General features: G+C 43.4%; 1 protein-coding gene across 8 annotated transcripts in view; it reads right to left on the reverse strand.

The window, feature by feature from the left end:
- The window catches only part of LOC115124618 (DNA-binding protein SATB2-like), a 91246-nt gene extending 80304 nt beyond the window's left edge, over positions 1-10942 (reverse strand). For 5 of the 8 annotated variants that reach the window (XM_065018850.1, XM_065018839.1, XM_065018834.1 and 2 more), the window contains exons 1-2: positions 10515-10942; positions 10114-10264 (exon numbers count right to left, since the gene is read on the reverse strand). The gene's annotated coding sequence lies outside the window, so the exon portion shown is untranslated. Of the gene's footprint in view, positions 1-10113; positions 10495-10514 lie in introns of those variants that run through there. The other 3 variants (XM_065018852.1, XM_065018848.1, XM_065018842.1) reach the window with 1 other exon arrangement.
- Positions 10943-25037: the final 14095 nt, after the last annotated feature.

A 25037-nucleotide genomic window follows, 5' to 3' on the forward strand; every position in this document is an offset into this window, starting at 1 on the left:
AACATACACACACACACGTGTAATTCTAAACCTTCCTACACTGTACGAGACACGAGTATTCATGAGTTTCCATCATCATTTGTAATACTGGTGCCATCGGCCAACTCATATTCATTCTTAGAATTGTGCAGTCAAATGACAGGGTGGAACTGTGTAAGGCCAAAGAGACTGTCTCTCTCTTCTCTTGTACACCTCCTGTATTTTCCTCTCTCTCTTTCCCTCTCTCTCCCTCTCATTCACCTCCTCTCTCTCTTTCCCTCTCTCTCCCTCTCATTCACCTCCTCTCTCTCTTCCCCTCTCTCTCCCTCTCATTCACCTCCTCTCTCTCTTTCCCTCTCTCTCCCTCTCATTCACCTCCTCTTTCTCTTTCCCTCTCTCTCCCTCTCATTCACCTCCTCTCTCTCTTCCCCTCTCTCTCCCTCTCATTCACCTCCTCTCTCTCTTCCCCTCTCTCTCCCTCTCATTCACCTCCTCTCTCTCTTTCCCTCTCTCTCCCTCTCATTCACCTCCTCTTTCTCTTTCCCTCTCTCTCCCTCTCATTCACAACCTCTCTCTCTCTCTCTCTCTCACCTCCTCTTTCAAAAATTCCCCTCCTCTCTCTCTATCTCTCTCCCTCTCATTCACCCCCTCTCTCTATCTCTCTCCCTCTCATTTACCTCCTCTCGCTCTCATTCACCTCCTCTCTCTCTCGCTCTCTCTCGCTCTCTCTCCCTCTCATTCACCCCCCTCTCTCTATCTCTCTCTCATTCACCTCCTCTCTCTCTCTTTCATTCACCTCCTCTCTCTCTCTTTCATTCACCTCCTCTCTCGCCCTCTCATTTACCTCCTCTCTCTATCTCTCTCTCTCATTCACCTCCTCTCTCTCTCTTTCATTCACCTCCTCTCTCTCTCTCTCTCTCATTCACCTCCTCTCTCTCTTTCCCTCTCTCTCTCTCTCTCTCTCTCACCTCCTCTCTCTCTCTCTCTCTCTCTCATTCACCTCCTCTCTCTCTCTCTCTCTCTCTCTCTCTCTCTCTCATTCACCTCCTCTCTCTCTTTTCCTCTCTACCTTCCTCTATCCTCCCCTTCCACCTCTTCTCTTTTCTTAGCTGTCTTTCTCTCCCTCTTTCTTGTCTTTTCTGCTCCCTTTTCTGACAGAAAAGGGAGAGTTGCTCTGAACCAGCTGTGCCACACATAGGAAACTGAGGCCAGTAAATGGTGTTCTACGGATCTAAGTGTACATACAAACATAAACACTATAAAAGGGACAGGCTGAGGGGTGAGTGACAGGCTGAGGAGTGAGTGACAGGCTGAGGAGTGAGGGACAGGTTGAGGGGTGAGTGACAGGTTGAGGGGTGAGTGACAGGCTGAGGGGTGAGGGAGAGGTTGAGGGGTGAGTGACAGGCTGAGGGGTGAGTGACAGGCTGAGGGTGAGGGACAGGTTGAGGGGTGAGTGACAGGTTGAGGGGTGAGTGACAGGCTGAGGGGTGAGGGACAGGGTGAGGGGTGAGGGACAGGTTGAGGGGTGAGTGACAGGCTGAGGGGTGAGTGACAGGCTGAGGAGTGAGTGACAGGCTGAGGAGTGAGTGACAGGTTGAGGGGTGAGTGACAGGCTGAGGGGTGAGTGACATGCTGAGGGGTGAGGGACAGGTTGAGGGGTGAGTGACAGGCTGAGGGGTGAGTGACAGGCTGAGGGGTGAGGGACAGGGTGAGGGGTGAGGGACAGGTTGAGGGGTGAGAGACAGGGTGAGAGGTGAGTGACAGGGTGGTGACACGGTGAGGAGTGAGAGACAGGGTGAGGGGTGAGTGACAGGGTGGTGACACGGTGAGGAGTGAGAGACAGGGTGAGGGGTGAGTGACAGGGTGGTGACAGGGTGAGGGGTGAGGGGTGAGTGACAGGGTGAGGGGTGAGAGACAGGGTGAGGGGTGAGTGACAGGTTGAGGGGTGAGAGACAGGGTGAGAGGTGAGTGACAGGGTGGTGACACGGTGAGGAGTGAGAGACAGGGTGAGGGGTGAGTGACAGGGTGGTGACAGGGTGAGGGGTGAGGGGTGAGTGACAGGGTGAGGGGTGAGAGACAGGGTGAGGGGTGAGTGACAGGTTGAGGGGTGAGAGACAGGGTGAGAGGTGAGTGACAGGGTGGTGACACGGTGAGGAGTGAGAGACAGGGTGAGGGGTGAGTGACAGGGTGGTGACACGGTGAGGAGTGAGAGACAGGGTGAGGGGTGAGTGACAGGGTGGTGACAGGGTGAGGGGTGAGGGGTGAGTGACAGGTTGAGGGGTGAGAGACAGGGTGAGGGGTGAGAGACAGGGTGAGAGGTGAGTGACAGGGTGGTGACACGGTGAGGAGTGAGAGACAGGGTGAGGGGTGAGTGACAGGGTGGTGACAGGGTGAGGTGTGAGAGACGGAGAGATTGTATTAGGACAGATGGAGAACAAAAGCGAGTGGAGGAGAAACGTTGTAAGTACGAACACAGAGAAATACAGTCTGAAAGAATACACATATAAAGTGAATGATGGAAAAGACTAAATGCCGATAACCTGTGGAGAGACAGAGCACAAAAACAGAGGAAGGCTAAACATCTAAAGAGAAAACGAGAGACAAATTTCCAGTAGCTCTTCGCCCCCACATTGTAAACCACACATGCCTAGCCTGTCCCACACAAACCTATCTATTTGCTAACAGTGTGATCAGATTGTATTAAAGAAATGCTCCATCATAGAAATGCAAAGCAGGAAGGGAGAAGGGCTTATGACACATTATTAACCATATTACCCGGAAAGATTAGATGAATCACATTACTGAACGTCCACTCAGCAGAGCTCTGTTCTCCAATAAACACCTGGACCATGTCCCAAATTGCACCCTGTATAGTGCACTACTTTAGATGAGATCCCTTTGAGCCCTGGTAAAAAAAAATAGTGCACTACATATGGAAAAGGGTGTCATTTGGGACAAAGTTCTGTTTTACAGCAGGGCTATCATACTTTTGGCTAATGCTGCTCTCTATGACAGACATAGAAGATGGGTAGAGGGAGAGATATTAAAAGTGTTGCTATTTTCTCCTCTGTTCTTTCTTTCTTTCTTTCTCTCTCTCTCTCTCTCTCTCTCTCTGTCTCTCTCTCTCTCTCTCCTCTCTCTCTCTCTCTCTCTCTCTCTCCCTCTCTCTCTCTCTCTCTCTCTCTCTCTCTCTCTCTCTCTCTGTCTCTCTACTCTCTCTCTCCCTCTCTCTCTCTCTCTGTCTCTCTACTCTCTACTCTCTACTCTCTACTCTCTGTACTCTCTGTACTGGGGATTGGCAGAAAGCTGCTTACCATTGGGTATTAATATGATAGCACCATCCTGGCACGAACCTGCCGCGCCACCACAACAACAAAAGTGTCAACGGAAATTATATGAAAACCTGTGTAACTGAATGTGAGTCTTGTGATATTGTGGGGTGTTTATCTGTGAGTATGTTGAGCATTCATGAAGTGCTGTAGTCAAGTATGTTGTGGTGCTCATGGGGGAGAGTTTGAGAGAGAGGGGGAGAGTTGTAGAGAGAAGGGGAGAGTTGTAGAGAGAAGGGGAGAGTTGTAGAGAGAAGGGGAGAGTTGTAGAGAGAAGGGGAGAGTTGGAGAGAGAAGGGGAGAGTTGGAGAGAGAAGGGGAGAGTTGGAGAGAGAGGGGAGAGTTGGAGAGAGAAGGGAGAGTTGGAGAGAGAAGGGGAGAGTTGGAGAGAGAAGGGGAGAGTTGGAGAGAGAGGGGAGAGTTGGAGAGAGAAGGGGAGAGTTGGAGAGAGAGGGGGAGAGTTGAACAGGGGGGTTGGAGAGATGGGGGAGTTGGAGAGAGAGGGGAGAGTTGGGGAGATTTGGAGAGAGAGGGGAGAGTTGGAGAGTTGGAGAGAGAGGGGGAGAGTTGGAGAGAGAGGGGGAGAGTTGGAGAGAGAGGGGGAGAGAGAGGGGAGAGGGGGAGAGTTGGACAGGGGGGTTGGAGAGATGGGGGAGTTGGAGAGAGAGGGGGAGAGAGAGTTGGAGAGAGAGGGGAGAGGGGGAGAGTTGGACAGGGGGTTGGAGAGATGGGGGGAGTTGGAAAGAGAGGGGGAGAGTTGGAGAGAGAGGGGGAGAGGGGGAGAGTTGGACAGGGGGGTTGGAGAGATGGGGGGAGTTGGAGAGAGAGGGGGAGAGTTGGGGAGATTTGGAGAGAGGGGGAAGAGTTGTAGAGGGGGAGTTGTAGAGAGAGGGGGAGAGTTAGAGAGAGGGGGAGAGTTGGAGAGAGAGGGGGGAGTTGGAGGGGGAGTTGGAGGGGGAGAGGGCCCTTCTGGCGAACATGTTTAGCTCTCTCATAAACATCTCATTTGATAAGAGTTAACAGCAGGACTTTATAACCCCACCCTTTGTGTATGCACACACATACATACACAGGAAAACAGACACACATATGCGGGCACACACACACACGCAAACCACAGGCCACACACAACACAGGCTGACTGCTTTGACACTTCCAGGGACCACACACTGACTCACAGGAACACACATGGGACCCTAGGTCAGCCTTCTGACTAACACAGTCTGGGACCACACACCACACACACGCATGCACACACGCAAGCATTCACGCACGCATGCACACACACACTAACAGAGACACACACACAAACTCAGCCTTCCGCGTGACAACAATGACACTGGAGCAGCGGCCTCACACCCACTGTGTCCTGATCTCCTGGTATGGTGTGCTGTGCGGACGGCTGTGACGGCCACTAGATAATCTACACAGTAACAGGCATGCCACATCAGCAGGGCTGCTGCTTTGCACACACTACATGCCAAAGCCAACTCAACTCAGTCCCACCTCAGCCTGGATCGCACCAGAATCACACCACACTCACCAGAAGAGGAATGGCTGCGGCTTAGATACCATCAATCCCTCTAGGCTTTACAGTAACATACAGTTTAGCACTTATATGTCCAGTGTATTCATTTATTTTATGCCATAATAACTATCCAAAGCGACTTACAGTCACGTGTGCATACATTTTATGGTATGGGTGTTCCCAGCGGGAATCGAACACACGATGGAAGACTAGAAGCTACCATTTGGATCACTACGTTGAAGTGGTTATTAGTATGCCCTTTATTTCCCAATAGGCCATTCCTGCCGATATCTAATCTGCTGTTTAATAGCATAGACACACCTTTGATATGGGAACACAGATTGCTGGGTTTACACAAGAAAAAATAGACAGAGAGAGGAGAGAACAGAGCAGGGGTAGGAGGAGAAGAGAACAGGATATGTGGAGAGATGGAGGATGGAGGGATGGAGGGCGGGGTTGCGGATGGAGAGAGGGAGGTGGGATGAAGGGAAGGGAGGAGGGAGGAAGATGGGATGAAGGGAAGGGAGGAGGGAGGAAGATGGGATGAAGGGAAGGGAGGTGGGAGGAAGATGGGATGAAGGGAAGGGAGGAGGGAGGAAGATGGGATGAAGGGAAGGGAGGTGGGAGGAAGATGGGATGAAGGGAAGGAGGTGGGAGGAAGATGGGATGAAGGGAAGGGAGGTGGGAGGAATATGGGATGAAGGGAAGGGAGGAGGGAGGAAGATGGGATGAAGGGAAGGGAGGAGGGAGGAAGATGGGATGAATGGAAGGGAGGAGGGAGGAAGATGGGATGAAGGGAAGGGAGGAGGGAGGAAGATGGGATGAAGGGAAGGGAGGTGGGAGGAAGATGGGATGAAGGGAAGGGAGGAGGGAGGAAGATGGGATGAAGGGAAGGGAGGTGGGAGGAAGATGGGATGAAGGGAAGGGAGGTGGGAGGAAGATGGGATGAAGGGAAGGGAGGTGGGAGGAATATGGGATGAAGGGAAGGGAGGAGGGAGGAAGATGGGATGAAGGGAAGGGAGGAGGGAGGAAGATGGGATGAAGGGAAGGGAGGAGGGAGGAAGATGGGATGAAGGGAAGGGAGGAGGGAGGAAGATGGGATGAAGGGAAGGGAGGAGGGAGGAAGATGGGATGAAGGGAAGGGAGGAGGGAGGAAGATGGGATGAAGGGAAGGGAGGAGGGAGGAATATGGGATGAAGGGAAGGGAGGAGGGAGGAAGATGGGATGAAGGGAAGGGAGGTGGGAGGAAGATGGGATGAAGGGAAGGGAGGAGGGAGGAAGATGGGATGAAGGGAAGGGAGGTGGGAGGAAGATGGGATGAAGGGAAGGGAGGAGGGAGGAAGATGGGATGAAGGGAAGGGAGGAGGGAGGAAGATGGGATGAAGGGAAAGGAGGAAGATGGGATGAAGGGAAGGGAGGTGGGAGGAAGGTGGGGTGAAGGGAAGGGTGGAGGGAGGAAGATGGGATGAAGGGAGGTGGGAGGAAGATGGGGTGAAGGGATAGGGCAAAAATGCAGCTGTGACAAGTCTCTTTGACAAGTCTCATTTTTAGCGTATTGCTTTTGATGCAATCTTGACACATTTGAGTATTTCATTACGCAGCTGAATTATTGATTCTTGTGTATAGCATTCCCCCAAAACAGCCACATTCATTATCAAGTTGGCTGTGATTATTTAAATAAATGTAGATAGGCCTACAGTATTGCTGGGGAGAGAAAGTTAAGTCGGGAATACTTTCTCTTAAATCGCTCTGATTTCAAATATTCAAATTGGCGGATGATGGCCTTTGATGATGATGTGCATCTTAATTAAGGCAGCACGTAGCCTAGCACTAAAGAGCGTTGGGTCTGTAACCGAAAAGTTAAATCCCCGAGCTGGTTCAAATCCCCGAGCCGAATATGTGAAAAATCTGTTGATATGCCCTTGAGCATACCCTAATTGCTCCATTAAGTAGCTCTGGATAAGAGCATCTGCAAAATTACTCAAAATTAAGAAAAAAATTGTCAGTTGGCATCGGGGTCAATGACAGTTGAAAAACATTTCCTGAAGTGATACAAATCATAGTTTTGAATTCACACAACTCTCAGGCGAAATTCAAGTAATGGTATGAGAAAAGGCACGGTGAAAAGTCGGATTTCCATCATTTAAAAAAATATATGATTTCGGTTATGACACGCGCTTGTCCGCGCTATAAAGTCAGTTCCTTCTAGTGCCGAGAAAATGTGAGCTCTGTGCCAAAATCTCAACATATACGCAAACTTTAAACAAAATTAGATCTGGTGTGAATGAAAAAAAAGTCTACATTTTAAGTGCTGACACAAATTCCTGTTTCTTTCGGCTTGGCACATACCTTTGTTGGGCTGCTCTGTTTACTCAAACATACAAGAGACACGTTCATGTAAAAGAGGAAATGGTCGATGATGACAATTGTAATAAAATAATGGTTACATCCAACTGAGTGGTGGCAACAATACAACTCATCTCTCTCTCTACTGTACTAGAATTGGCCTAAACGTTTATGCCAGAGCTACTCCCCGACTTAATGATGGGAGCGACTGTTTTCCATTTAGTCTGAAATGCAGCATCGCTTCAACCCCTGATCGCATGTTACCCGTATTGATTGCAAGAGGAAACGTAGACCTTATAATTGTATTGGCAACATTTGCGTTTAAGGCCGCTTCCTGACTTACTTGCCTGTTTGGTTGCCCGTGGCCTCCTATTGACGATGTCTCACAGAAGAAGAAAAACGAGCATAATTGGTCTGTGCATGAGAGAGATTTGTAGGCCTAGGGAGAGGCCTGTTAAGGAAAGGATCAGACGACCCCCTCTGTGAAAATGAGAGACAGACTAGCCTACCTCCACTGTCACTGATGCCGTGTGGGATTCATAACTTTGTTGCATAAAGCTCATTATCAGTCTATACGTCCATGCTCTTCTCGTTAGTATTGGAGGTATGGAGCTGTTGAAATCGGTGAAAGTATGCTATGCCTAATACCCGATGAGATCGAAGTAGCTATGTGGAATATTATACAGGTAATAAAATATATATTCCCATACAATTACGTGCCTATTAGCCACTAATCAATCCATACATGATAAGATTTAAATCTCAGAAATAGTATGCATGACTTTGTATGAACGCTAGAGTTTTAGGAATGACCTATACAGTTAGACAAGTGACGAAATGTTCTATTGGGGTGAAGAGGAAACTGTTTAGGCTTCCGTAGCTGCCTCGCAGTCTAACTAGGGTGAGGAGAGCAAATTAGAAATGTGAAAATTATTCGGCCACCTTTTGAGGAATAGCAGATCAATAGAAAGTGTTTGTTTATTATTCAATAGCTTACCAACGCGTTTTGGCATATAGCTTTTAATTAGGATGCTTAGAAGACACATGATCGTATTATTATTGGCCTAAAATATGATATTAATTCATTAGAATACATGTAATTATATTTCATATAGGTTTACAATAATATAGGCTAATGTCCAACAAATGACAAAAAAACTAATTCGCTACATAATGACTACATCATTTGATGAATGATTTAGTTAATATGTACCTTTTCATTAACTCCATGAGTGGAAATTCACGTAATTCTAAATTAAAAACTTGTTAAAACCTGTTCATTTATAACTCAACTGACACCTTTCAAACAGTAATGGCTCAGTCATTCAGTCATTAAAAAGTTCAACAAGACAGTTCTAAGAAAATGCTAATCATGACGCAGTTTCACAAAGTAGGCTACATTATGTGATTTTCCTAAGACAACAGTTAAGTCGAAATCTTCAATAAGGTTACATATTAGTCAAAGGAAAAAGACAACCTAAATAAGCACACACACACACAAATATAAAGAAATATGTTCCATTTTGGGACAAACACACGTTCGCGAGAGCAGCGCATGTCTCCTAACCTAGTCCTTTGGTGAATTGATAAATTATTCACTCAAACGATTATCTTTTTGGGGCAAAAAGGTTCACCATATGAATCACCATAAACACCATAACACCTCATCGCAAAATCAGGCCTAAAACTTTACTCAGGATGTTATTCAAAACACAAAATACGCTAAAATAGCACGTGCAACCCGGCCTATGCAGGAGAATGAATGAATGATTTGTCATTTGAAAGCGTTTACTCGATGGAGACATAACAGTAAGGAATATGAACCTTTGTGTGTGGCATTACAGGGCCAACTCTACTCTAAACGTGGTGTTTCTATTCATACACTCGCAGGAACACTGAATAGCCTAGGGTTTAAACTATTCCAACGAGGGGCAGCACTGAAATAAAATGGAATTTGTGTTTTACATAATCTATATTTGATTGATAAACATCACACCTTATAACAACCATGGAGTTATCAAAATAACTGTTTTCACTTTGACAATGAAGAAGTATGCCGTTTCACGAGCTGAAAATGAGCACAATCCTACATGTAAAAAGTGTAGTCAAACATCAAAAAAGAAGCTATTTTGGCCAGATCGCAGTTGTAAATGTGAACTTGTTCTCAACTAGCCTACCTGGTTAAATAAAGGTGAAATAATAATATATTTAAAAAAATGAAAGACTGCATGCATAGCTAGAAGTGTATTCCTCGTTTTCCCCTCGTCTACCATAGGGACATTCGTCAGATGAAACAGAATGATAGGCTACATACAGTATGTCGGCATATGTGAAATCATTATTATATAAATTGCTTGATAATCATGAATTGTTATAGTTAGTAATCATACTATCATTTATCAGTCGGCTATAGGCTAACATAATAATTGTCATCATATTATTACATTGGACTATTAATATAATAGGTTACTAATAATACTAATAATTATAATAATTAATTATAATTCATTATAATTAATTATAATAATTATAATAATCGTTTAGATCGTTTAGTCTGGTGATGAAATATGTGACCAAATAGATTGTTATATGGATTAAGTCTCCGAAAAACTCCCCATAAACAACTTTGGGAGAATTGGAGAAATGCTATAGATATCGTTTATAGACCTATTAATAATTAAATTGAAACTTTTAAGTCAATAGTTTAGCCTATCGATCATTTTAGCAATTTGATAACAAACCCCAGATTGGCTTTTTACACCTGAGCGCAACACGTGATTTCTCTTTCTCATAATCAATTGCATTACTGCATAACACAGCTGCTGCTCATGTCTGGTCCGAAAATATATACAGCATTATGGCTTATATTCATGTGAAATAGATGGAAACGATGAGATTTGTCACTATGGAACACCTCTGACTTGTACTCACTGCTTATGGCGTGTCTGTACCTCTGCTGGCCGTTGAGGAGGCTCTGTCCATTGATTAAAAGTATTGAATCCAGGGTTGGGCTGCGTCGGATCAACGACGGGCGGAAATCGGCTAAGGTCGGTGCGCTGGACACAACTTCGTTTTCGGGGCGCTGGATGTGAGCGAGTCCGAGAGAAAGGGGAGGATGGGTGACAAGGGTAGACAATGTTGGTTTATTGTCTGTGTGAGAGAGAGAGAGAGAGAGAGAGAGAGAGAGAGAGAGAGAGAGAGAGAGAGAGAGAGACAGAGAGACAGAGAGAGAGAGACAGAGACAGAGAGAGACACAGAGAGAGAGAGAATTGAGAGACAGAGAGAGAGAGAGAGAGAGAGAGAGAGAGAGAGAGAAAGTGTATCTTTCGCACCAGACCAGTGCGTCGAGGAGGCTGGCTTGAGCGCTAAATCCTGCTGGAGCTCGAGCCGCTGCGTGTCGCGGCGCAGAGGACTTCGTCAATGGGCACAGCTGGAGTCGTTTGATCGCACTTCGTTTCAGTCGTCACCGGTTAGAAAAGGCTGAGGCACAAATCTTCCCTCCTTTGAACTCGTGGCTGCTTCACCAGCGGGAACAAGGAAAACACAAAACGCATCATAACCAGAAAAATTGTAACAGGCAAAACAACCAAGTTCCTCAAACAAAATAAAAATGTACCGAAATCACAGTGTTTGCGACACAGATAATGTTTGAACTGAAGAAAACTTGATATCCGCCAAACGGTTAGTTTCGCGGAGAGCAATCTGATTGTGTCACGTTCAATCAGTCCGGTGTCAACCGGCGCGCTAACTGACAGGCTGGTTCATGGAAGAGGGAGGCGAGAGGCAGAGAGGCGTGGAGAGACTGAAGCGAGCGCCAGGGAGAGGGGAGGAGGCATCAAAAGTAATTTGGCCTATTCCTTCCTTGGTGTTTTGCTTAAATCCAACTAATATAAGTCAGAATATTTTGCACTTATTTGTCTTTTTCCTTCCAAACATCAGTTTTGGCGAGACTGTGCGTCATTGCCATTCACATATATTTTAATTCTGAAACAATGTGTGCCTGTGTCAGATACAAATGATGTCATTACTGATAATTAACAACAATGAACTATCATCAGAGTAGATTGGCAGGCAGATGATATACAAAAGGGTGAGGTTTAAGTCCATGCTCAACAACGATATCAGTAGTCTAATAAACGTGGACTAAATAGCCGTCCCTACCTCTGCCCGTCTGTTTTATTAGATGTCTTGTGTAAATACAACAGGAGTGTCAGGTGAAACCAGTTAATAATAAACCACATTCTTGATAGACAGACAGATGTCACTGGCTTTTAATACACAATGAGGCCAAATTGTGTTGTGTGGCCCTCTCGTTTATGTGCTAAAGTCAGGACGACCTCGACGAGAGAGCGACACAAAACAGTCTGTCCTAAATATTTGATAAGCTGTGTTTTATGTTTCAGGCTCTGATATGTTTAAGGTGAGTTTCAATAGCACACGGTGATGAAAAACGTATATGCCGCTTCGTGGTTGGCTGCCTTATCTTTCTGTCTCATTGCCCACCTTAGCACACACTGATTGAATCAACGTTGTTCCCACGTAATTTCGTTGAACCAACGTGGAATAGACCTTGAATTGACATCTGTGTCCTGTGGGTCAAGACTCAAATCCTTCAGATTAAATTGGATATTAGATGTATTTTAATGAATACTATCATGTGTTGGCCATAGGAGCATGCATGCTCAACAAACAAACCAATATATATATATATATAGTTTTGGTGTTAATTAACACGGTCAAAACTTTGGAACATTTGTAAAATATTTGATAACTGGGAAATGCCCATTTACCTGCAACCGACCCCAAAACCTCGTAAAGACTGTGTGATACATCACATGTGAGGACCGGCCACACGACGCTACTTATGCCTTCGAGACGCATAGTTTAGCCTCCTGAATAACTGACGCAACAAGCAGGAGAGCGTCCCGGGCCTCCACGTGCGTGCCTGCGCGCGAGTCATATAGAGACAGGGTGGGCAATATGTAGGAGATACAGTGGCGCATGCAACAATATTTCATGCACGTCTCAAACGATACTTTTGGTCATTCTATTACTGTTTGCAGTGTTTTGTAAGGCATGATATATGCTAACAATTGCCATTTGCTTTACGGAATCCACGGAACAGTCTCTGGAGATGATAAATGTTGTAAAAACACTTGGATCATATTTGTTTTTTAAGTGGAGGTCCATTGGTAGCAAACATCACGATGTCCAATCTCAGACAAAACCGATCAAATTATCGCCTAGAGAATGTCGAGAATGAACGCACTACTGATATAACTTGATTTAAAGTGTCAGAGAGGGCACCTTGGAATCGTATTGTTTTTCGGTCACAGTGTTAACAACGCTCTTTGCCAACTCAAATTGTTAACGACACCCTTTGTCAAAAACTCTCCATAAGTCACATATTTAGCAGCATAGGCTAGAAGTGAGTGCGGCCGCAGAACCTTACCTGGTTTGGAACACCGTAATGAAGGTTCAGTAACAGCTCGAAAAGGTCGACCATTGGCGGTTTGGAACCGTTCTGCTGATCGCAGTGTTCTGGGTGCAGAATACACGAGATACGCGCTGGGGTTCGTGAGAGGGGACAGTGGCGGAACGCCGGCCAATGCGCGTAGCTCATTCGTCAATAATATTAAATATGATTATGATGATGATGTAGCAGTGCGTAGGCGAGAGACGAGCGTCTGGTCTGTGCATAAAGGTTTCTCAAATCGATTCTTGGAACGAACAACAATTTTTGGCCAGACAATACCTTATAATTGATTTGTAAAAGTATTATAAACCAATTAATCAACATATGTCTTTGGGGGAGGCAAACATTTGCGGCAGGTAGCCTAGAGGCATTGGACTAGTATCCGAAAGGTTGCAAGATCGAATCCCCGAGCTGACAAGGTAAAACATATGTCGTTCTGCCTCTAAACAAGGCAGTTAAACCCACTGTTCCCCAGTAGGCTGTCATTGAAAATAAAAATGTGTTCTTAACTGACTTGCCTAGTTAAATGAAGGTTTTAAAACATGCCATGCTATTGAAACGTGTGTGTTTGCGCTAACGAGTTGGGCGCTGCACGCCATGTGCACATTTTTGGTTTGGAATTATACATTTGACATAGTCTTCACAATCCATGCGTTGCATCACGACAAAAAGAATCATGCTACACGTGAGCAACTTCTTCGGTGGTTTAATACTGGTAGGCCTACGGCACTGAAAAGCAAGCAACACACAAGTTGAAAAAAATCCAACGCCTGTGACACACTGCACGCAGAACCACACCACTTCATTCCAAGTACGACAGATGAGTAGCAGCAATGTGGAGTGCCGGAAGGCATAGGCCTACACTCTACACAACCGGTGTGCACGAAGCGTAAGTGGTAAAGGGGTGGTATAATTAAAATATCTAACACGTGCGTAAAATGCCTGGTTCATTTTCTGAAGTGATCTTTAAAATATATTTTTTCTCAATGAGAACATTTTGGGTTGTGAAATGCCCAACCTCAGCTTATATAAAGAACCGGTGGTGTTTTAAAGATGGCCCTAAAGCTAGACTGTGGCCGACGTGACCTCGGCAAATATGTAATTTGTTAGACCAATGGTTTTAACTTAACCTAAAAATGTCCCCTTTTCAAATCGAAAATTATAGGTAGTCTTAATTTATACGTGAAAACGAGACGTGTAAATGGACGTGTTTGTGGCTCCTGGCAGAATGGCCTTGGCTCGACGTGTCACTTTTACAAAGCAATCTGTGTGAATTTTGTCACAAGGATAAAAAATGATTTATGCGCCACTAAACTATAGAGACACGTAATTTAAAATGTCTCGAAGAACAGGCAATCAAAACGCCAATGTCCTTCCTTTTACAAGTGAAATAAACAAGTGTTATCGAGAATACTTGGAATGAATTTCGAATTTAAGGGGTATAAAATGTGATTTAAGTATAGATTTGTTATCTATTATCCTCCAATATGATTATTGATAGCCTATAGGCCTACTATTCTTATAAATATATTGCTATTTTTGTCTGACACGGAATATGTCTTATTATTTACACTACATATTTGAATATTACAAAAAGAGTATTAGGCTGCCTATTAAACGACAACCGTCGTATTAGTTTAATTGCTGTACGCAAGGCGCTTGTCATGCAACCTGGCTATTACAAAGCTGCTTGCGCGCATTCATTTCAACGCTTCACCTAAGGGCAGATGAAATGAAGTAGACGCATTTGTTTTATCCTGTGGTATTTTTCAAATAAATGTTTTGATAACTTGATGTGCATTTCACTTCCCCTGGCAAAGCAGCTATTTCTTGTCTATTCGGGTCTTTTTAAATAATTTAACACTGCTTAGTGACTCCTTTGCATCTCTCATGCACTTACTCCACTTCACTGTTATCCATTTCTTGGGAAACTGGTTATCTAAAATAATACGTCTGTTGAAAGGCAGTAGTAGCAGTGTGTCTTGCACATGAGCTCAAACAAGCGTGAAACTTCCGAATGCCGTGAAACAATGAAACATTGATCTCGACAATAGCCCCAATAGAAAACAACACGAAAGAAGCTTTTACATTATTTAAATCATGAAATATCCCTAAAGCTTTCGTAAAACATGACAGTAATTATGAAGCAGTCAGAGTAATTGAGCACACAGCATCCCCAGGTAAGTTGAAACAGGTCTGTCTAGATTGGGGGGGGGGAGACAAACAGACCCACAAAAATCATCGATTTCATTTAATTGGGATGCGAAGGGAGCGGTATTTCTGATGGAAGGTCTAAATGCAACGAATGACCAGGCTCCAACGAGCCTCTTGTACTGGCTGACGGAGACTGAGTAGGCTAGGCTAGTCACTGGATCATACAGTATCTAGATTCTAAGCCCCTCGGTGCCCACTGAGTCACTACAGCCCCAAAATAAGAATAACAGTATTTTATTTACTTCCCCATCGAAGCCCATGCTGGAATTTGATAGGAAATCATATGGTGATTTGACGCAGACCTCCGGCACAAAGCAAACTTAAATTCAAGAAGTCAGCAGAATAACTTAAAGAAAACTGCATCTGGAATATGTCAGCCATGATGCCGAATTAATACCACCGTTATGACTGTGTTATGTGTGTAGCTTTGGGCAATTGGTGAAGCCTCTATGCTACAGGACAACAACACAGGGGAATGAAAAAGTGTCACCAAAATGTCATTTTAAAATAATTTCAGAGAGTACTTTCAAATAGCCAGGGGTTCCCAAACTTTTTTACTCGGCCCCCCTGCCAGCATTGGGGAACATCCCGCACCACGTGCATTCAACTATTACAAGTTTCAAGAGTAAGTTTAAAGCCAGACTGAGTTCCTTTAAAAATATATATATATATTATTATTAATTTGTTTTTGGGGGGGCGTGACCCACAGTTTGGGAACCACTGGCCTAGGCTACCGGTTCATCTGGTTTTCATTGGTCTCATTTGCTCAGTATATATTGACAGCGTGACAAAACCTGCCACTTCATGTAGAAATAGCACCACTGTGTGGATATCTACTGAATAGCAACATAATGGATTCCACAAGTTCTCGAAATAGAAATAGAAAAAATATAGAAACAATTTCTGCATAGAATATATGGTATTCCCTATTCCCAAACGAAAACTTGATATTGACATTTCTTGGAGGTGGAATAATACATAGGCCTACTGTTTCTGTCTAACATACAAACTAATAAAATACTACGATTTTTTGTTGTGATATTTAGCCTATCAATTATTAGGCATATACAATACATGCATTTACAATATATATATATATATATATATATATATATATATATATATATATATATATATATATATATAGTAAATGCATGTATTATATGTGACTAAACCTGTATATACAGTTCCAGTCAAAAGTTTGGACGCACCTACTAATTCAAGGGTTTTTCTTTATTTTTCATTATTTTCTACATTGTAGAATAATAGTGAAGACATCACAATTATGAAATAACACATATGGAATCATGTACTAACCAAAAAGTGTTAAACAAATCAAAATATATTTTAGATGTTAGATTCTTCAAAGTAGCCACCCTTTGCCTTGATGACCACTTTGCACATTCTTGGCATTCTCTCAACCAGCTTCACCTGGAATGCTTTTCCAACAGCCTTGAAGGAGTTCCCACATATGCTGAGCACTTGTTGGCTGCTTTTCCTTCACTCTGCGGTCCAATTCATCCCAAACCATCTCAATTGGGTTGAGGTTGGGTGATTGTGGAGGCCAAGTCATCTGACCCAGCACTCCATCACTCTCCTTCTTGGTCAAGTTGCACTTACACAGTATGTTTTCAGTCATTGTCCCGTTGAAAAACAAATGATAGTCCCACTAAGCGCAAACCAGATGGGATGGTGTATCGCTGCAGAATGCTGTGGTAGCCATGCTGGTTAAGTGTGCCATGAATTCTAAATAAATCACAGACAGTGTTCCTAGCAAATGACCCCCACACCATCACACCACCTCCTCCATTCTTCACGGTGGGAAACACACATGCAGAGAATATCCGTTCACCTACTCTGTGTCTAACAAAGACACAGTGGTTGGAACCAAAGATCTCAAATTTGGACTCATCAGACTGAAGGACAGATTTCCACCGGTCTAATGTCCATTGCTCGTGTTTCTTGGCCCAAGCAAGTCTCTTCATATTATTGGTGTCCTTTTGTAGTGGTTTCTTTGCAGCAATTCAACCATGAAGGCCTGATTCACGCAGTCTCCTCTGAACAGTTGATGTTGAGATGTGTCTGTTACTTGAACTCTGTGAAGCATGCAATCTGCTGCAATCTGAGGTGCAGCTAACTCTAATGAACTTATCCTCTGCAGCAGAGGTAACTCTGGGTCTTCGTTTCCTGTGGCGGTCCTCATGAGAGACAGTTTCATCATAGCGCTTGATGTTTTTTGCAACTGCACTTGAAGAAACTTTGAAAGTTCTTGACATTTTCCGGATTGACTGACCTTCATTGTCTTAAAGTAATGATGGACTGTCAGTTATCTTTGCTTATTTGAGTTGTTCTTGCCATAACATGGACTTGGTCTTTAACCAAATGTGGATACCTTCTGTATACCCCCTACCTTGTCACAAAACAATTGATTAGCTCAAATGCATTAAGAAGGAAAGAAGCCACACCTGTTAATTGAAATGCATTCCAGGTGACTACCACATGAAGCTGGTTGAGAGAATGCCAAGAGTGTGCAAAGCTGTCAGTCATCAAGGCAAAGGGTGGCTACTTTGAAGAACCTCAACTATCAAATATATTTTGATTTGTTTAACACTTGTTTGGTTATTACATGATTCCATATGTGTTATTTCATAGTTTTGATGTCTTCACTAGTATTCTAGTATTTGGACTAGTATTCTAATAGTCCAAATAGTCCAAATAAAATGAGTAGGTGTGTCCAAATTTTGGACTGGGACTGTATGTATGCAGGTTACTTCAAACAGTTATAACCAATAAACGAAGGCTCAGTCTGGTTTACAGTGCATTTAAAGTATTCAGATCCCTTGACTTTTTCACATTTTGTTACATTACAGCCTTATTCTAAAATGGATTAAATCATTTTTTTCCATAATCAATCTACACACAATAACCCATAATTACAAAGTAAAAAAAATAGTTTTTAGAAATGTTTGCAAATGTATAAAACACAAACAACTGAAATATGACATTTACATAAGTATTCAGACTCTTTGCTTGGAGACTTGAAATGGAGCTCAGGTGAATCCTCTTTCCAATGATCATCCTTGAGAAGTTTCTACAACTTGATTGGAGTCCACCCTGTGGGAAATTCAATTGATTGGACATGATTTGGAAAGGCACACACCTGTATATATAAGGTCCCACTGTTGAAATTGAATGTCAGAGCAAAAACCAAGCCATGAGGTCAAAGGAATTGTCTGTAGAGCTCTGAGACAGGATTGTGTCAAGGCACAGTTCTGGGGAAGCGTACCAAAACATTTCTGCAGCATTGAAGGTCCCCAAGAACACAGTGGCCTCCATAATTCTTAAATGAAAGAAATTTGGAACCACCAAGACTCCTCCTAGAAATGGCCGCCCGGCCAAACTGAGCAATCGGGGGAGAAGGACCTTGGTCAGGGAGGTGACCAAGAACCCATCCCTACGATGAAACATGGTGGTGGCAGCATCATGCTGTGGGGATGTTTTTCAGCGGCAGGGACTGGGAGACTAGTCAGGATCGAGGGAAAGATGAACGGAGCAAAGTACAGAGATCCTTGAGGAAAACCTGCTCTAGAGCACTCAGGACCTCAGACTGGGCGACGGTTGACCTTCCAACAGGACTACGACCCTAAGCACACAGTCAAGACAACACAAGAGTGGCTTTTGGACAAGTCTCTGAATGTCCTTGAGTGGCACAGCCAGAGACCGGACTTGAACCTGATCGAACATCTCTGGAGAGACTTGAAAATAGCTGTGCAGCGACGCTCCCCATCCAACCTAACAGAGCTTGAGAGGATCTGCAGAGAATAATGGGAGAAACTCCCCAAATACAGGTGTGCCAAGCGTGTAGCGTCATACCGAAGAAGACTCCAGGCTGTAATCTCTGCGAAAGGTGCTTCAACAAAGTACCGAGTAAAGGGTCTGAATTCTTATGTAAATGTGATATTTCAGTTTTTTAATAAGGCTGTAATGTAACAAAATGTGGATAAGTCAAGGATTGTGAATACTTAACGAATGCACTGTATATGACAGGTTTTAAACCAAAAGGATAAACCTATAGTTAATGGTTTTTTTCGAACTTTAACGATAAATATTGTAATGGTCCACTGGCCAAAGTATAAGCCATGGTGTGGCCAGAGAACTATGCCCGAAGCCACAGGCCAAGGCCCTCTGTGAAACCTTTACTAGCGAATTCAAATCGTCGGGAGGGCCACGGCAGCACCGCTCCATGCTGTCACAAACACCAACGTGGTCATTTACTATACGCTGTATCTGTGACCACACATTCCTTTAACATTGTGGAATTTGAAGGAGTATATTCTCAGTGCTAAGACGTGATACGGAGAGCAAAGGCAAATAGGCTAGTAAAAAAAAGCATTAGCCTAATAATTATAATAATTTAATTAACCTATAGATAATAACATCAACCACAACTAAATTATATAGGACTATTAATAGTAATAATAATAGTAACAATAATTATAATAAAATAATTCCTGAAAAAATAGTCTTAATTTAATTCACGTAAAATGGCTCAGTATTCAGTAAAAGGTCTAAGCAATGTAAACCTTCGCTTTAACGAAAATGTAACTGCTCAATGAACCATGGCTTAAATCACCCATAATTAGAGAGGAAGGAGACTAACGCGAAATGAATGGCTGACGTTAAAACAGAAAACAGACAATTAAACAAAATATAACAAAAATAAATAGCCTACATATTTTGCAGAACACCGATTTCTTTCACCAGATTCGTCACCTACGTCAATTAATCTTAATTAATGTATATATAAGGACATGTCATGGCCACGATTCAAGTTGGGAGTGGGAACGCACACATCTTTACAGTATCACTTGTGGTCACACCATTTTTGGACTCTATATTTGCACAACAATAGTCCCTTTGGTGGCTTGTCGACAGATATGATCAATTCATAAACATTGTATTCAAATCCATTGCCAATCTTGTTCAACACCGATTATAGCCCATCTAACACCATCCACAAAAATAAATACTGTAGACCAGTAGTAGCCTATGTAGTCTTCACCCGACGAATATTAGGATACCTTTCTATCTTAAACTAACAAAATATAAAGTCCATAGCTCGACAATATCAAACAACTCAAACTATCTTTTGTGGTTGCGGGTTGGCGTACGAGTGAACCTTACAGTGCAACTTAATGTTCTGGTTCAAGTGATCCGCGAGGTTCTGAGTGAATTTGAGGCGCCTAATGGCTTGTTTTTAAAGGATGTATCTCGTTGCCGGTTAGGATTAATGTGTCTTTTAATCGACATTCTAAGAGACGGAGCGGCAGATGGAGCGCACCTTCAGGCCCAGTCTAAATTGCTTCCATACAAAGGTCATGACTCAGAGTCCATTATTGCCCCGAATCATTTTTTCCCCGCTAATCGCCCTGTGTGCTACAGCGCTGCTGTCAGTAGCTACTCGTGACTGTATAGGCCTATTAATACTAGAGATGGTCGATAACATCCCAAATGTTCTGTTTACTCAGCAGGTAGGACCTTCCTGTTTTCATTTTAAACTGATAGTCAGTCATCTCTCTGTGGTTTGTTAGTGTCTTACATTTATGCCTGTGAAAGTTTGTGTGCCTGCGTGTGAGAGAATGTTTGTGTGCTGAGCTACTTTGTTGTTCTTCCTCTTTTGAAAACCTAAACGAATGGCACCTGAATGTTTTTGCAATATGGAGAAACAGTTTGTGATATATTGAAAACCTAAACATAAAATGTGCTATATACACACAAACATCTGCCACAATAATCATATTACTTATATATTTTTTAAACAAACACCTAATACACCTAATATTATTATTATTAGCCTATTATTATAATTATTATCACTAATATGCTATTAGTATCATTATTATTATTATAATATTTGGCAAAGCAATTTAATAACTTCACAGACAATATTAAAATGAAATCAGTCGTGCATTTTCAAGAAAAAAACGTATATGCTTATGAAAGTAAGACAAATGATAAGTGTTCGTATTCCCTTTGTGCATGTTCGATAGCCTATTTACGTTTTGCTTCAGCTATTCATTGTGAAAAAGGTTGAAGGATGGCAGACAAACATAAAGCCCATGTAGGATACATTAGAAACGTCAGCAAGGTATGCTGGAATCGGTTTTACTGTGCAGTAGGCCTAAAATGAAAATGAGATATCCTATTCGGAAATACGCACTTTGATGCTCACTTTAATATCTCACTACTTTAGATAATATGATAATATGAACTTTAGAATAATATGAACTAAAGAAGTTTGAACTTTTCGTGCAAATTGCGTTTATCAAGAAAAACAGTAATCTTCTAATACCTGTTTGGAAATTGAGTCCTTGCGAGCTACGACATGCAACAAAGAGGATTGTTTTTCCTTAAACTAAATGCCATGAACCCGGCACCCTCGTCACCTTTTTTTTCTTCTCTGAATACGTTTTTACCTGAAATAAAATCCGTCTGACCTAAGACGCAGAGAGAGAAAGTTAGGGAGAGAGAAAGCGAGTTGTTATCTTCAGCACTCTGCACTGTGTCATTGGGCCGAAGTATTTGACAGTTGGAATGATCTGTAAATACTTCATTAAACTGTATATGAGTTAGGCTACCCCTTGTGCCTCATGGTCCACTTCTGGTAAGATTTACAAATGATAACATAAACACACACCCCCAAGAAATCTATTCGTGTTTGAAAGAGGTGGAGGTAGGAGGGGCTCGCGAGCTTCCAGAATTTGATCGGTCCACTTAAATTAAGAACAAACAGCGGAGGTCGAGTAATGATGGATGGAGCGCGTGCACAATGTTTGGGCCAGGAATCATTTGACCCGCTACATGGATTGTCCTCCAGAAGGAAACCGTGCCAGATGTGCATTATTGTCAATAATTGTACACCATCCTTCATATTACTTCCTATGGGATGTATGATAAGCCTTTACCTGAAAACAAGAGGAGAAATCATGGAATATCAGACTGGGCAAAGCTCTATTCTTGAACATCTAGAAATTGAGACAAACAATTATTGAAATATTAAACTGAGTGACTTAGTCATCTTGATGAGCATGTTATAGCTCAATGAAGGACTCAACAGGAAGTTATTATGCACATTATAAACTGGGTGGTTCGAGCCCTGAATGTTGATTGGCTGACAGCCATGGTATATCAGTCCGTATACTACGGGTATGACAACACATTTATTTTTACTGCTCTAATTACGTTGGTAACCAGTTTATAATAGCAATAAGGCACCTCAGGGTTTGTGGTATATGGCCATTATATCACGGCTAAGGGCTGTATCCAGGCACTTCACGTTGCATCGTGCACAAGAACAGCCCTCATGCCTTATTGCTTAATTATGGAATGGTGTTTGCTTGACATTTTAATATCTGAAATAAGTTAGCGGTCTTTAATGGGTGTATATGAGGGGCACAACAGCAAAATGACAGGTCCACTGGTTGTTGAGGGTATAGGGTGTTTAGATATTGGAACAGGATGTATGGCTACAAGTCTAACTCCATTTCCATCCTGTCTCTTTAACCTACAGTTAGATTAAAGCATCGGGGAGGTGTAGCTCAGCTGAAAACACTGTTTTTCCAACACCGTTGTCACACATTTATCCTCTGACCCAACACCTAAAAGGGGACGTCAAGCTCAGGCATATGGTTAGAGCACATGGAAACAGATATGGTTGAATACTAGCCCTATATTCAACCTAAGTACAACTATTCATGTGAGTAAGGAGGTAGGTAGGGAAGAAAGAGAGAAGGAGAGAGAGAGAGAGGTGGAGCGGGGGGAGAGAGAGAGAGGTGGGGAGAGAGGGGAAAGAGAGAGAGAAAGAGTGAGAGAGGGGAGAGAGGTGGGGAAAGAGAGGGAAGAGAGAAAGAGAGGGTGAGAGAGAGAGGGGGAGGAGAGAGAGAGAAATAAGGAGAGAGGGGAGAGAGAGAAGGGGAGAGAGAAGGAGAGAGAAGGAAATCTTATCTGTTCATCAATGAAGGAGGGGCTTGGAGGGTGACCATTTTATAGCTACTGATGCTGCAGCCATTTGAGAGTCGTCAAAGGCAAGCTGATAGGGTTTGAAGTCCACCTCACTAAGTCAAGCAGACAGAACATCAAACACATTTCTAACTAATCAACACACAGGTCCAACATCAAACATATACACTGATGCACGATCGCACATGCACACGCACGTTCGTAGGCACATAAGCAAGTAAGCACACACACACATGCACACACACACACATTTATCGCTTTACCCATCAATATTGGTGGCCTTGACTCAGAGCTCACATGAGTATCTCTCACCAATGAGCACTCAAGCAGGAAGCCTTGAATTCTGGGAAAATAAACTTCAGGCTCAGCAGTTATATCATACTACATTGTTTTGGTGTGAAGTTCGGTTGCCCTGATGCATGTAGATGTTGAAGTCTTCTTACTATGAGTTTCATCAGACCCTGGGGTCTTGTGGTTTGCATGGTCTTGTCCCAATCAGTGTGTCACTGTCTCAGCCGTCCCCCAGTGTTTCCGTCTCAAATGCATCTGAAGCGCTTTACCGAACCCGGACATGAGAATGGCTTTGTGGGTAAGACAATAGAATCCCTTAGTGGGCGGAGCTAGCTGCCATGAAGAATGTCAATCATTGACTGACAGACACCAATGAGGAAGCATTAAATCTCCCAGGTAAATCCCTTTGATTTGCTAAAAAAACAAAAAGCTACAAAAAGCAGTTAATCATTGAAAGCAAGCCCTAGTGAAAGATATTTCATGTCCCAAAGATGAAGGGAACAAATACCTTGGTCTGAGCGTCCGACACATGAACAGAAACCCCAGGATGGGTTGGAGATTCAACCATTCAGATAACACAGATTTCGGTTCCACATGAGGGATTTCAATGTTTCTTATTGAGCGTTTCTGTGTGTGCATATACTTGTGTGTGTGTGTGTTTGTGTGTGTATGTGTGTGTGCTGCAGCTGTCCCTGTGTGGCAGTGTTGGTGTGATACTGATCTATTCCTTGGTAAGGAGAGGCCAGGGTTAGAGGCCAGAGCACTGCTGTGATCTCCTGTTTGTTATTGCTATGCTGCCCTTGGACAGGTTAACACAGCACTACATCAACCCCCTCCTTTGAGTTTGACAGTACGGTAGTACTACCACCTCCCCCCACCGCCTTATCCATCAATCCATCTATCCATTCTTCAAAAGCCCTCTGTGGTCCTACTAACATGGAACATATTGAGGGCCGTGTAGTGCCAAGGCCAGGAAGAAGCAGACAGCATCCGAAATGACACCCTATTCCTTACATAGAGCACTACTTTTGACCAGAACTGATAGAGTTCTGGTCAAAAGTAGTGCTCTATGTAAGGAATGGGGTGTCATTTGGTGATGGCTTTGGTGGTGGCTTTATAACTGCTAATCACAAACAGATATATTTATCAGACCTCAGCCCGTCACCACCACACTACAACAACCACCTGCAGCACCACCACCACCAATACGACTACAACCAACAACACTACAACCACCACCACCACTACCACTAAAACAACTACCACCAACAATACTACTAGACCACCAGCAGCAATAATACTACCACCACCACCACCACCACAAGCACTATTAAAACCACCATTACTTCCACCACCACCACCACTATTATCACCACCATTACTTCAACCACTACCAATACCACAACTGCAGCTACCACCACCACCACAACAGCTACTAACACTACTACTACTACGACCACCACAACTACCACCACAACTACCATAACCACCACTATCACCACAACCAATACTAACACCACCATTACTACCACCACTAAAACCACTACCAATACCTCTACCACCACCAGCAATACAACAACCACCCTTTTTTACACCACCACCACCACTACTATCACCACCACTATCACCACCATTACTTCAACCACCACCCAACCACTACCACAACTACTACTACAACCACAATTACCACAACCACCACCAACACCACTAATACCACAACCACCACTACTACCACCACCACCACTTCTACTAACACCACTACCACAAAAACTACCAATACTACCACCACCATCATAACTACCAAGAACACCACTACTACCACAACCACCAGTACCACAATACCACCATTATCACC

This window comes from Oncorhynchus nerka, linkage group LG1, assembly GCF_034236695.1.
Source record: "Oncorhynchus nerka isolate Pitt River linkage group LG1, Oner_Uvic_2.0, whole genome shotgun sequence".
Lineage (NCBI taxonomy): Eukaryota > Metazoa > Chordata > Actinopteri > Salmoniformes > Salmonidae > Oncorhynchus > Oncorhynchus nerka.